Genomic DNA, 12,362 nt, shown 5'->3' with positions numbered 1-12,362 from the left:
AAGTACATGCCCTATGATACATTCTACTCAAGTACCGCAGGAAGCAAACGCGCAGAAAGCAAAGTTGCGGCAACCGATAGGAAAACCTATTGAACTAGCGAAAGTTAGGATTCACCGCACCGGTGAAACGGAAAATACGTGATCAGAAAGCGTCAACTCGTTAGCACCGGCCTGCCAAAGGTTCCGATGGAAGCTTACTGCGCCAAGCCGAGATTATCGGGAAATATCTTGCTGGATGTATTCCTTCAACATCCGGCCACACTACTGTGTCACACAAACTGTAACGATCGATACACAAAGAATACAATGTAACAAAACGGTGCAATGTATCGAGCACATCGTTATGTGCTTTTAATGTAAAATGAAACTCTAGGTGTCGTGTTAAAGTGGTCCCAAATTAAAAATCATCCGTTTGCAACGTACGAGACGCGTGCCATTCAAAAGGTCAACAAATTGCAGCAACATTAATGACAGGTAGCAGCATTAAACCGTTGTTGCTGAAGTGCAATTACACGCTTCGTACAAAATTATTGAGCCATTAATCATTTGACGTTTAGTAGCTCGTTCGACTAAGTACAAACTGAAATATTTATCACGGTGTATCTGACATCGCGATCAGATGTTGCACTGTTAAGTTTATCACAGCACTCGGAAGCCTTGTTTCGGAGGCTGCACCGTACTATGCGTGCCATATGCGTGAGCAGTCGGCTGACGGACCACACGGTTTGTTATTAATATGCGAGCCGGAAAGATAAACATCTGAACCTAGCGACCCGGTTACCCAATGCAAAACGGTCATAAACAGGACCCCTTGCCTGTCGGCTAAAGCCCTTTAACAGAGATTTGATGCGAATGAAGTGGCCGCTGCTAGTAGTACACTGATGGAGGTGTGGGTTCGTACTTTAGCATTCACTTTCTGTGGATGAATGCCGTTGCTCTGCATTCGTTTGATATGCCGTACTGCAACAAAGTGTATCATAACATTTCGCATCAATGCTGACACACTAGCTCGTTTGAGCGATGCTTTGTGTACGGTTCTATTTAACAGGAGTAGCCTAACGATATTTATAGCTATGTGGTATGTAGATAAAATGTTATGACATTTTGTAGACTGCTGAACTACATTCATGAGATGGTTCTGGGATACAGTCGTCAGATCGTACGTTGCCAAATCATGGCCGTTATGAGTCATGGTTTCAAATCTTGAAAAGATAAAGCCACCCAGCATACAGTATACTCAGCATACGCAGGACAAACCTATGCGTAAATCAACCGTGTCACAAATATTCAAGCCCGTGTATAAAAGTATGAACCAAGTAGAAAAAAGAAGCACCGGACACCTACAAGTATTGGACAGATTCTATTCCCATGCGGGACCATCTCCTTCTCCAAGATTGACTATCCAGTTGTGAGATAAGATAACATAAGATGTCTTTACAATCTCATACGAGCATGTAGGTCGATATTAATTTAGCTGAACAATCAAACTAATCATTGATTTCCCTCAATTAAAATAGATTTTGAAATGTAAATGTATTACAATAACGAGACACAGAGAGAAACAATCATGTCATAAGGTAGTGATATTTCCATACATTATTTTCCTCTCAACGCAAAGAAAAAGAAACGTTAATATCCTGCCAGGTTTGCGAATTGTGCCAAAAGTGTACGATTCGCATCATAGACCACTGATGCGGATGTGTGGTAATTATTCAGTTCATACCCAATTACACTGCCCATCGCACACCCGAACATCGACGTAAGTAATCTCATCCACACAAGAGGCAACCGCAATTACGCCCAACCGACCGGACGCTCGTTGGAATATGTGGGATCCGGAACAAAGACAACGAGCCTTGAAACCATATCGGACGGCCGTTTCACCCTGCCATACTCTTCTTTTCAGCTTCACTCACCCGAAGAGCGCCACATCATCAATCCCGGCTCCATTATGTCCCAGCGGAAACCTGTGTCCGGGTTTCCGAAGCTTTCCAGGCATCGGTGGCATCGGAAAATTGTGAGCTCCGGTACGTATAATAAATCCCTTTCGCCGGGCGTAGACTGGACCGGCCCCGAAGGACACAAATAACGCAGGTTGCTCTCGGGACGGTCGAGAAGATATCCGTCCGTACCCAGGCGAATCCTGACACCAACCGCACCGCTTTGTACCCGTGCCAGGATCAAATCAGTCCGCAACAATGCAGGACGTATCGGGTACGTTCCACCCGAGCATAAGCTACATGCCGCGTTGTTTAGCAACACGGCCAGTGCTGGCGGGCACGCATACACACACACTCTCTTTCTCTCTCCTTTCTAGATCGATTCACTTGTCACGGCAATAATAATAGCAGTAATCATCATCATCAAATTCACCGTCGTCATCGTACCTCATCCAGCCATCCATTGTTAATGCTCGCCAGAGTCACAACATGAGCTCCGGCAACGCCGACGAGGCGGTGTATTCTGGCTAACTCCTTCACCCACTTTCTTTGGAGCGTTCCTTTCCGCTTTTCCATGTTTGTGGACTAGGTAGGGAAAGAGAAAGATAGAGAGGAAGAGAGAAAGTACCCTGGTGCAGTCGGCGCAACTGAACATAAGAAGGTAAACATCTTAGAATGGCACCGTTCGTTTGAGAGGTTTGTCGATACTTGGCTCCAGTCTACGGACCACACGGTGCGCGGTACGCGGAGCGCATCCGTCCGGCAAGTAAATAGTTAGTCAATCAATTGGGCTTTTCATTCTGGATCCCGCTGGCACGTGGCTGACGATGCTTTTCTTTGCGACACCATGCGTTCCGGGTGTTTGTTCGATACTCGGCACTTGGGCTTTCTTACATTCTTCTCCTCCGCATCGCAGTGTGGGTGCGGGACTCATTCCGTTCAATTTCATTCCCTTTCATTCCCGTGCGAAGAGCAAGAGACCGCTTGCTTTCTTGCCACCGTATATCTGCTGCTAACTTTACGCTATCATAACCACAACAGAAGAGGACGACGGGTAGCTGAGCAAAGCAAAGCAAAGCACAAACACAAATGCCCAAGCAATCGCCAATTTCCTGTCGGCTGTTTCGCAAACAAACAGGAAATATATCCTCAACTTAACAGCATAACAGCTATCGTTATCATACACGTGGAATGGTGCGTTACGAGGGAAACAATCGGCATGAGCTTGATCGAAAGCAAGGATAAAGGGAATTTATGTCATGTGAGCAATGCAATTTATTGTTATTATTTTTTCGTTTGGAAAATGTTTTTAAATATTTTACTGCAAAAGGTGTACCATACAATTGTTTAGATTTACTTCGCTTTAGCATGGTTCAAAATGATTAAATACATGATCTTTCTAAGCCATATTATCTTCAATCTAAGAATTTTAGAATGAGTAAGTGATAAATATTTAGACTTGAATCGGTGTTATTTTACAAATATGATGGCCAATTTTTAATTGGGGTCACTACGATGAAACCCTTCCTAGCTTGTTAGAAATTAACCGCAACGAAAGTGGTTCAAAAATCAGCTGCGGTTTTGAAACTGGACCCGCAACAAATATCCAACAGCTTTAAAGCATATTGCTTTGCCATGTTTACCATCTTTTTTTTTTTGTTTCTGATGAGAATTATAATTAAATAGAAGCACCAACCCACATGCACACATGCTGACTGAGAAAAGATACAGTAGTTTGATCATGTGTTAACGAGAACAGGAAAAAACCTAATGATTTTAAATCAGCATGTTTATCAAGAGCTTCTCAACCGTTAACGACGAGTGAAAGGTGTATGCAAGCAGAAATGGGTCGGTTCTGCATCGAAGCGCCCGCCTTGAACGGTGGGAAATGATTTTGGGGAAGGAAGCCCGTTAAAGTGGGAAGCAAAAATACTGCTGACCATATGACATTAGTGTCAGCTCATCGGTCGGTTTGTTTGATTTGATTTTGATTCCAGCAGAACCCGCAAATTTTGGCTCACTCAAAGATATTTTCTTTGGATGTGGAAAGTAAACAAACGTCTGTGGAGAGCATGGTCGGTGGAGCGCAACACGATTTTATTTTTTTTGCACTTGAAATTTACCACATACAAACGCAGTTGATTGAGAAGAAAAGTAAAAAAAATACTTTCAAGATATTAAAAAATAACAATAACATTGTATTCGTGTTTCTGAACATAAGTTTAATTGAGCAAGATTGCACATAAAAACAACATTTTAAAAACATTTTATCCTTTACGATAATTATTAAATGTCTGTCTCTGATATGATTATTAAATTACAGTTAAATCTCTGATAAAATTTGTAAGCCTCACAAAAGTAGAACAACTTTTTTTGAAAAAAAATGTGTTGCGTACTTTAATTCACGACAAACCAGCCCTACAATTCCCTTCCAAAATTAAGCGACTCTGCATCTTCTTCATCACCTAGCACAGTAGGTTAAATGTCCTGCTTTAGAGGTTGTGCAAAAAAAAAGAAGAACCAAACAACTCATACGCCGAATACTGCCAGAATGAAACATACTGAGCGGGCGAGCCAGAATGCTTTGAAAGAAAAATGATTTATTTGTTTGTTTATCGGTACAAGTGCAGACTACCACTTTGCTAGTGCGAGAAGCGATTTAGGAACCGATTATGAAGCATGGCGCGTTGCCGGAAGGCAGCATAAGCCCGTCCTAAACCACCCCCGTCGACTGCTCCAATGACTAGCCCCAGGCAACAAGCACTATTTTCCTCCTTTTTTTGGTGACCGACGTCCAAAAGAACGGTCGACATCCAACCGAATACAGCAAACTGTTAGAATGCACTCACACACACGCGCGCCAAGTGCAGTGAGGAGTTTGGAGAGTAAAATGTCACATCGAAAGTGACGTAACAACAGCGAGAGCGACCGCTTAACGACCACCAAAAACAACACAGTTTGATCGAGTCCGGAGGTCTAGCAGGGCACTTCAGTGTGCTTTGCCCATTGTAGATTTCTCTGTGGAGGGCTTGGAGTCTTCTTAATTCTCTTCCTAAGACGAGGGGGATTTTTATAAGAGTGGAGCGAGCACACTTGAAAAAAGTGTTGCCGTGCCCACCACGGATCGGAAGGAATCATGTTGTGCGATTGTTCTAATGTAGAGAAAGTATACTTTCCAATTGAAGCTTTCTATTCGACGCTTAAGAATGAGCATATAAAAGTTTATCTGTGCATCGTATTGAATCGAATTGACTACTATCTCCTACATCGGATTGGTATTGTCTTAATATAAGTTATTCCATATTTTTGAGCACCATACAATATTATTCAATTAAATTACTGGTGGTCTTTTGAACAGTGCCATCGACGGTCTCGCATCAACATTTTTGCACCATCTCGCCCGCTTAAGACTAAAAATGTTCTGCAGATACCTCAGCTTCAATCCAGTGCTGGTCGGACCCTATGATTCGTATGTCTGCAGAGTTCAATGCTAGCTCCGATGCATTTGACTTTGGGATATGTTCAAAGGGAGCAGTTCAAAGATATACTATGCTCTGACTCCTGCCATGGCCTATGTAATGTAGCGCATTACTATTGTAACGTTTGTAATAATTGCTGCTGTAGTGAAACGTCAATATTTCATTTGAAAATCTTGTAATCATAATGATTATTGTTTTCACGGTTTTACTATTTTTTTTTGTCAAATCTTCAATTAGAGCGCTAAACCCGTTGAATCAAATAAATAATAATAATAATTATAATAACAATAATAATAATAATATAATAATACTAATAATAATAATAATGTAATAATACTAATAATAATATTACTAATAATAATAATAATAATAATAATAATAATACTAATAATACTAATAATAATAATAATAATAATAATAATAATAATCAATTATTATTATTATTATTATTGTTATTTTTATTATTATTTTCATTATTATTATTATAATTTTTAAAATTTTAAAATAGTTATAATAATTATAATAATTACAATAATAATAATAATTTTAATAATTAAAAATATTATTTTTTTTTATTCAGGAGTAACGGTCCAAAAAGGCCGTATTGCTTAAAATTAAAAATATTAATAATAATAAATAATATGATTAATAATTAATTATAATTATAATAATTATACATAATTACATTACAACTATTACAATAATTATTGTTTATACAAATTATAATTACAATTATTCTAATAATTATAATAATACTCATAATAATAATAATATGATTATTATTTTCAAGTCTTACGAATTTACAACTTAGCCGTCAGGGGTTCAATTTTCGTATGAATCAAGCACCCCATGCTCAGAACTGATGTTCTTACTCCTATTCTTAGTTTTATGTTCTTAGTCCTGCATAGCCAAACGTATTACTGCTTGTTGGTGTATCAAATAAGAAGAAGAAAACTTTTAATATTTTATGAAATACTTATGCGATACAGCTTTCTACTTTTAGCATCAAAAAAACTTAAACCGATAAAAGGTTCTCCTAAAACGACAAAGTGTATTGACATAAAATGAGAAGCACTTGAACATACCTAGAAATGGATCAGTTTCTTCTACATTCAAAACTTTCATTCTTCAAATAACGACCACAATCGCTGGTCACAAAATCAACACAACCCTAAGCCATTATTGTACGAGTTCTAGCAGCATAAATAATAACACCTGATCGTCAAAGCCAACACAAAAAAGGCGGACGCAGGCATATGGTATCTTCCCACATATGCCATCCATTCCGAAAGCGCTCCGCTGATCTTTATACAAATTCACAAAAGAAATCAATAACATTCCATCCGCTTGTGATAAATTGCTAGCCCCTCCAGAAACTGCTGTTCGCGTTAACTTTCTTCCGCGAATAACAGATTTGCTTAAAAGCATTCCTAAAGGCACGATTCGACAATAGCGAGCATACCAATAGGAGGCCCTACCGGTATCATACCCGGCTCACTTTCACGCACGCACGCACACACATCACAAGGTGACCTCCCAGATCGTAAATCATCTATGCCGCTATGCCACGAAGGAAATGATACATATTTTGCTCAGACATCCCGTTTCCGCTCCGTGCTTCCGGTGGGGGATGATGCTTTATGCTTGTTATTTTTTCGCCGGGATCAACTCCACGAATGCTCTTACGATGGGGCGAATGCCGTTGCAAGTAATGACAATTGAGGATCCCAGCCCCCTTCTTGCCCGTTCCCCATCATGCATTCTTTATTCTTTTCTAACAACTGAATCCTTTTTTTAAGTGAGAAATTTTCAAATGACGGTGAATTTTGTCTGTGTGAAATATAACCTTTGACGATGAGATTTCCCAATCAATATTTTGCTTTTTTTGTTTGTTTAAAAGCAGTAATAAGATTCCACTAGCTAGCAACGTTAAGTATCCGTAAAATGTAAAGTTCAAGTGTTACATCGAACTTTTGACACCAACGTTCATCCGTTACTGGCACGACGTAACGACGACGATCGACGAATTTCCCTCCCGACTGTGTAATCCGAACCAAAGTCTATCGTGTGCTCAAATCGCTTCTCAACTATCCAAAACACAGCAAGACCATCTCAAATCGGCTTCTAGCGTTAGCAGCACATCCTGGAGAATCTTTCGACCAGCCAAGCCATCCCTCAGCCACCCGCCCTCTGATCGAGGATTATACAGTGCATCCGAAAGTTCTGCCGGAACAACAATTAAACATCCGTCAAACTGTCGGATTTTAGATGGATGCTCGACTTGCCGAAGGCTTTGCCCTACCCTGCTCGGCAACTCCGAGCTTACCGCGTCCGTCCGGCCGTTGATGGTACGGCGGCACGTTCATCCACCCGACGAACGAACAATTCGATGGGATTTCATTTCGGCTCACGTTTTAGCAATCAACTTGATGTTTTGTGTAATGTTTCGCATGCATGTGCGCCCGCCCTGCCGAGACTGTACAACTACTCTGGCAACACCATGACAAACGAGATTTTCTTCCGGGCAGGGCTACACAACTGGACTAGGATCTACTGCTCGTGCTCGCCAGCGCACTCTATCCCCCAGATCTGTCCCGTTAAAGGAAGATTTCCAGATGTTGCAGTTGCGGTGGCTTTGAAATTAAGGATTTGCTGCAACAAAGCCGTTGCATAATAAATTTTATGCATGTAAATGAATGCACACATTGTACCATGGGCCATGGTGATAATTCTATCGGGGAGATTAATTTCGGACACACTACTAGCTCATATATCAATTCTGACTTCTGAGAACGAACGGTGTGCCTTGTGGCTGTGCATTATACTATCTTGAAAAACAATTACCACAACGCACTGTGTATTACTGCTCAAGAAAGCCAATCTCGCCTTTGTAAGCTACTAAATTTGATTTCATTTGCAAACATTAGCACCCAACGTGTGAATGTTGTATCAGTGGAGCGTCGTAAGTTTACCCCAGCACACCCGGCGTTGGTACGCCAATGCGTCCACCAACTCGTCAAAAATGGACGGTTTTGAAGCGTGCTCCTTGAAATATTCCGGGTCTCGCTGACCCGGCTAATCTCACACTGCCCGGAGAGGGTTTACAAATTACTGTTTATTATCAATTCCAATCAACCCGCGCCGTGGCTGTTTTTGCGTATTCACCCATGGGCGATTCAGAGTGAGCCTTTGTCAAAAACTTCCTTGCCGCCGCGTGGAAGAGAGAGAGAGAGAGAGAGAAAGATAGAGAGCGAGAGAGAGGGGAGTACTCGATATTGCGTACACGTCGCTGATGCGCGCTTGCATTTCGACCTGGATGAGGTTATTAAATTTTACTTCAACCAAGCGTAAAACATCAAACGCACACTCCCGGCCGTTAACCGTAAGGTCGTAAACATTTTAAAACCACCAAAACGAACCAACACCGACGGATGGTAAAAGGGTGGAAAAATGGACAAATTTATGGCAGGTATTGTACCCGATGGTCCCAACTTTAAGTTGAAAATCAATGGTGGAGCTTGTACCAACTTGCTTGACAACAGTCTTTAAGGGTGAAATTTGCGCGAGATGCGTTGTACTACTGCAAACGACGAACGGACATTACATTTGGTTCATGTTCTACACCCGGTTTCAAGCGGTTCTGGAACGGGCATCCTTTTTTAATTATAAACGGTTTATGCAACACGGCACATATTTTTTACAACCGTCGAATGGGTTCCAAAAAAGCAAAATTAAAACTCATACTAGGTTATATGTTATTATGCTCTATCCATGTTGTTCAAATTACTCCAACAATGTAGCCCTTTCCGTTTTAAGTTCCAAGGCTGAAATTTCAGCCTGTCAGCTGTTTGCATTGTATAGCAGTTTTCGAGCAGCTATCTAAGTGGGTATAATATACAGGTGGGCTTATCCCAAGGTGTATGAATTTAGAAGACTGATTTTTATCGCTTCCGCTTCTGAATGAAGATTTTAAGAGTGTTGTGTATATTCGTCAAGTTATCAGAAAGCCTATTTGAGCAACAGTTTACACCTATTCTGTCAAAAAGTGACGTTCAAATTTGGTTATAAAAAAATGCCATGAAACCACCTACATACACTTTGATTCTATACTCCATCACCTAATATCTTTAAAGAACCTTGGGATAAATGTAAACATCACCTTATTTTGCCATTTTTTCGAGCAGGTACTCGAATCTAATTCTAGCTTTGAGGCTAGAATAATCTAGACTGAACTTTGCAGGCTAGTTTTATGTGTGGTTTTGTATGGAGTCCGGGATAACGGACTGGCAGACGAAGGCGCGAGACCGTGAGCGGTTTCGGACACTTCTGAGGCAGGCCAAGACCGCAAAGCGGTTGTAGCGCCGGATAAGTAAGTTTGTATGGAGCAAGGTGGAATGTATAATGAGGTGTAGTTTTAGCGCTTTTGGCGATCCCCCCCCTGGGCTCCGATTTTGACAGATGGTTTTCCGCTTGTATATGTATTGATGGATTGTTTACGTTTTGCATGGTCAATATTTGGTGGAGATCAATTTGGATGAATATTTTAGTTTATTAGAACACAGCTCGTGATTTAAAATGGAAATTTTCCTTCGAGAACTTGAAGTGTTCGCCAAACGCGGAAAACTAACTGTCAGTTTTCTTCGTTGATTCTTCTTCCACCTAGCTGTCAAAACGGGCTTATAACTTGACCTGATATCTTTACGGTCCTTGGTATGGAGTGTTTACAAGATTTCAGCCTCTAACTGTCAAACTCCATACAAAAATGCTGACTAGAGTCGTGAAGGGCCCCAATGTCGGTGGATAACACGATCAGGGAATAAGAAATCATTTCACACCCGCACCCCTGTTTTGCCCAAACCATTGAGAAATTGTATTTAATAATAATGGGCCATTAAAATCACGTAAAGAAAACACGTACTCTAAGGCGGCAGTTAGACGTCGATGGATGAGGATGATGATGATGATGGGACGCGAAAGAGCAGTCTAGTATACACGATTGCTATCCGTTCAGAAACGAGGCCATAAAATAATCTAGTCTACAGAAACCCCCCCCCCCCACTTCGGTACCTACCCCAAAGTCTAAACGCTAGGTGCCTACTTCAACGCCTGCTTCAACAATGAAGAAAGAACCAACAATCCACTCTCGTGCGGAGTACACATCCATGAGCAGAAAAGTGAGTGTAAAGACAGTTATTAAGGTAATTAAAATCACCCCTTTCTTATCACCCGCGACTGTGACCTCCACACACATCATCATTGTCACCCTCCTACAGTGTCGACGCTAGACGAGCCTCCGAGATGAACATTTATTTACCGTCTAAGTGCACACATTATCAACAACTCCTGGGCCGCTTCGAACTCGATGCCGCTGACATCACCCGTAAACATCGGTTGCCAACGCTAAAGAAAGTTGCTTCGAACGGATTCCATTTCCTGTGTTGCCTAGGTCTTCCAGGGCATCAAGGGCATACCGGGAAGGGGCTGCTTTCCGCCGGTGATTTATGCGCCGCTGTTTTATTGTTTATGATTATTATTACTTTTTAATTGATTTTGTACCTCACCCCATAGGACCGGCCCCCAAACTTCTCACCTCGGTTCGTACCCTCGACCCGAAAAGTCAGCGAACGGGGTTTTTTCCCAATCCAATGAACGGTGGAAGTATTTTCACGTTAGAAGAAGCTTCAGAGATCCAAGTGTTGGTTCTCCGCAGTGCCATTCCGCAGCTGCAAACATCAATTTCGACCACCAACACCAGCAATCGATCGCTATTGTGTTGTCGGCTATTATTCTCGGGCAACTCACAAACGCAATAGCGATGATCATGATGATTTGAATCTTTTTTTATGGCTGTCACCAAAATCATTTATAATTTATTTTATTTCACCTTGCTCCTGCCAAGAAGTTGTGCTCCTGGAGCAAAAAGGCACTTCGTTTCGTTCAGCAGATATTCGGTAACGTTCCACAATACCCTTTTCGCGTAAGTAAAAGAACGAAGAAGCAAAAGGGTACGCCATGAAACCACTTTTGCACTACCAAGTATATTGGCCGGATGTTGATCTTTGGGAAAGGAGCTTACTTTTGGGGAGTTTTCATCAACCCATCGACCTTGCGGATGATTGAAGGCAAAGAAGCAGCAAATCAATAAAGAGCCTTGATTTTATCACGACATCCAGAGTTCATCACATTTAATAGGATAGTATGTTTGGGTTTTGCACGAGTACGTTCTCTAGCCTTCTTTTTGGTAGCACTTCTCCCTCTTCTTGACCAGACCTGCCAGTAATAGGATAGTTAAAGCATAGCATCAAAAGGCTTGCAGACCGTACGCACCCATTAAACCTACAACGGCGTGTCTAAGGAGGGTGTAAAGTGAGTCCCATTTTCACCCAGTCGGACGACAAAATCCTTTTTCTTTTTTCTATTCGATCTTATCCGCTAGTATGTCGACAACACGAAGGCTCTTTTTTAGACTTAACAACAGTTTTGATGAATCTTGCAAAAGGACCCACTTGGGATATGTCTCTTCCTTTCCATTTCCGTTCTAACCTACCTCGCTCGGTGAAGGGTTTGAAGCCAAAACACAACACAAAACACATACAAAACACAACATACAAAAAACACATAAAACAGAATTGGATGAGAACATGAGCATATGGAGAGTAGATTAATTTGAAACCAATTCAATGCAGCAAAAAAAACACACACACGCTCACAATGATAAGAAAATATCAAGAGTTAGGCATCGGTTGGTCGTATACTTTTCGTATTTCTGGTTCAACAAACTGAAGCTAGCCATAAAATGATCTCCACAAGATAGCGTTTTACATGACGTAAAGATAAAATTTGTGTTAGTTCCATCTTGCTAACAAGATAAGATCTTCAAACGAACTAAATATGGAGCATCATAGATAATTATGTTGCACAATTTTATTCTTAAACACCAACC

The 12,362-nt window shown here is 41.1% G+C and overlaps 1 protein-coding gene and 1 long non-coding RNA gene across 3 annotated transcripts in view; one reads left to right on the top strand and one right to left on the bottom strand.

The window, feature by feature from the left end:
* The window catches only part of LOC121595698 (thrombospondin type-1 domain-containing protein 4), a 99,474-nt gene that overhangs the window by 83,915 nt on the left and 3,197 nt on the right, over positions 1-12,362 (bottom strand). The gene's annotated exons all lie outside the window — the stretch shown is intronic.
* LOC121595699 lies at positions 10,483-11,579 on the top strand. The gene is made up of 3 exons (XR_006005201.1): positions 10,483-10,617; positions 10,693-10,913; positions 10,988-11,579. It is a non-coding gene; the product is annotated as an uncharacterized LOC121595699 (long non-coding RNA).

The sequence above is a fragment of the Anopheles merus genome, chromosome 3R (assembly GCF_017562075.2).
Source record: "Anopheles merus strain MAF chromosome 3R, AmerM5.1, whole genome shotgun sequence".
In the NCBI taxonomy this organism is placed as follows: domain Eukaryota; kingdom Metazoa; phylum Arthropoda; class Insecta; order Diptera; family Culicidae; genus Anopheles; species Anopheles merus.
This window is presented reverse-complemented; position numbering and strand designations above follow the sequence as displayed.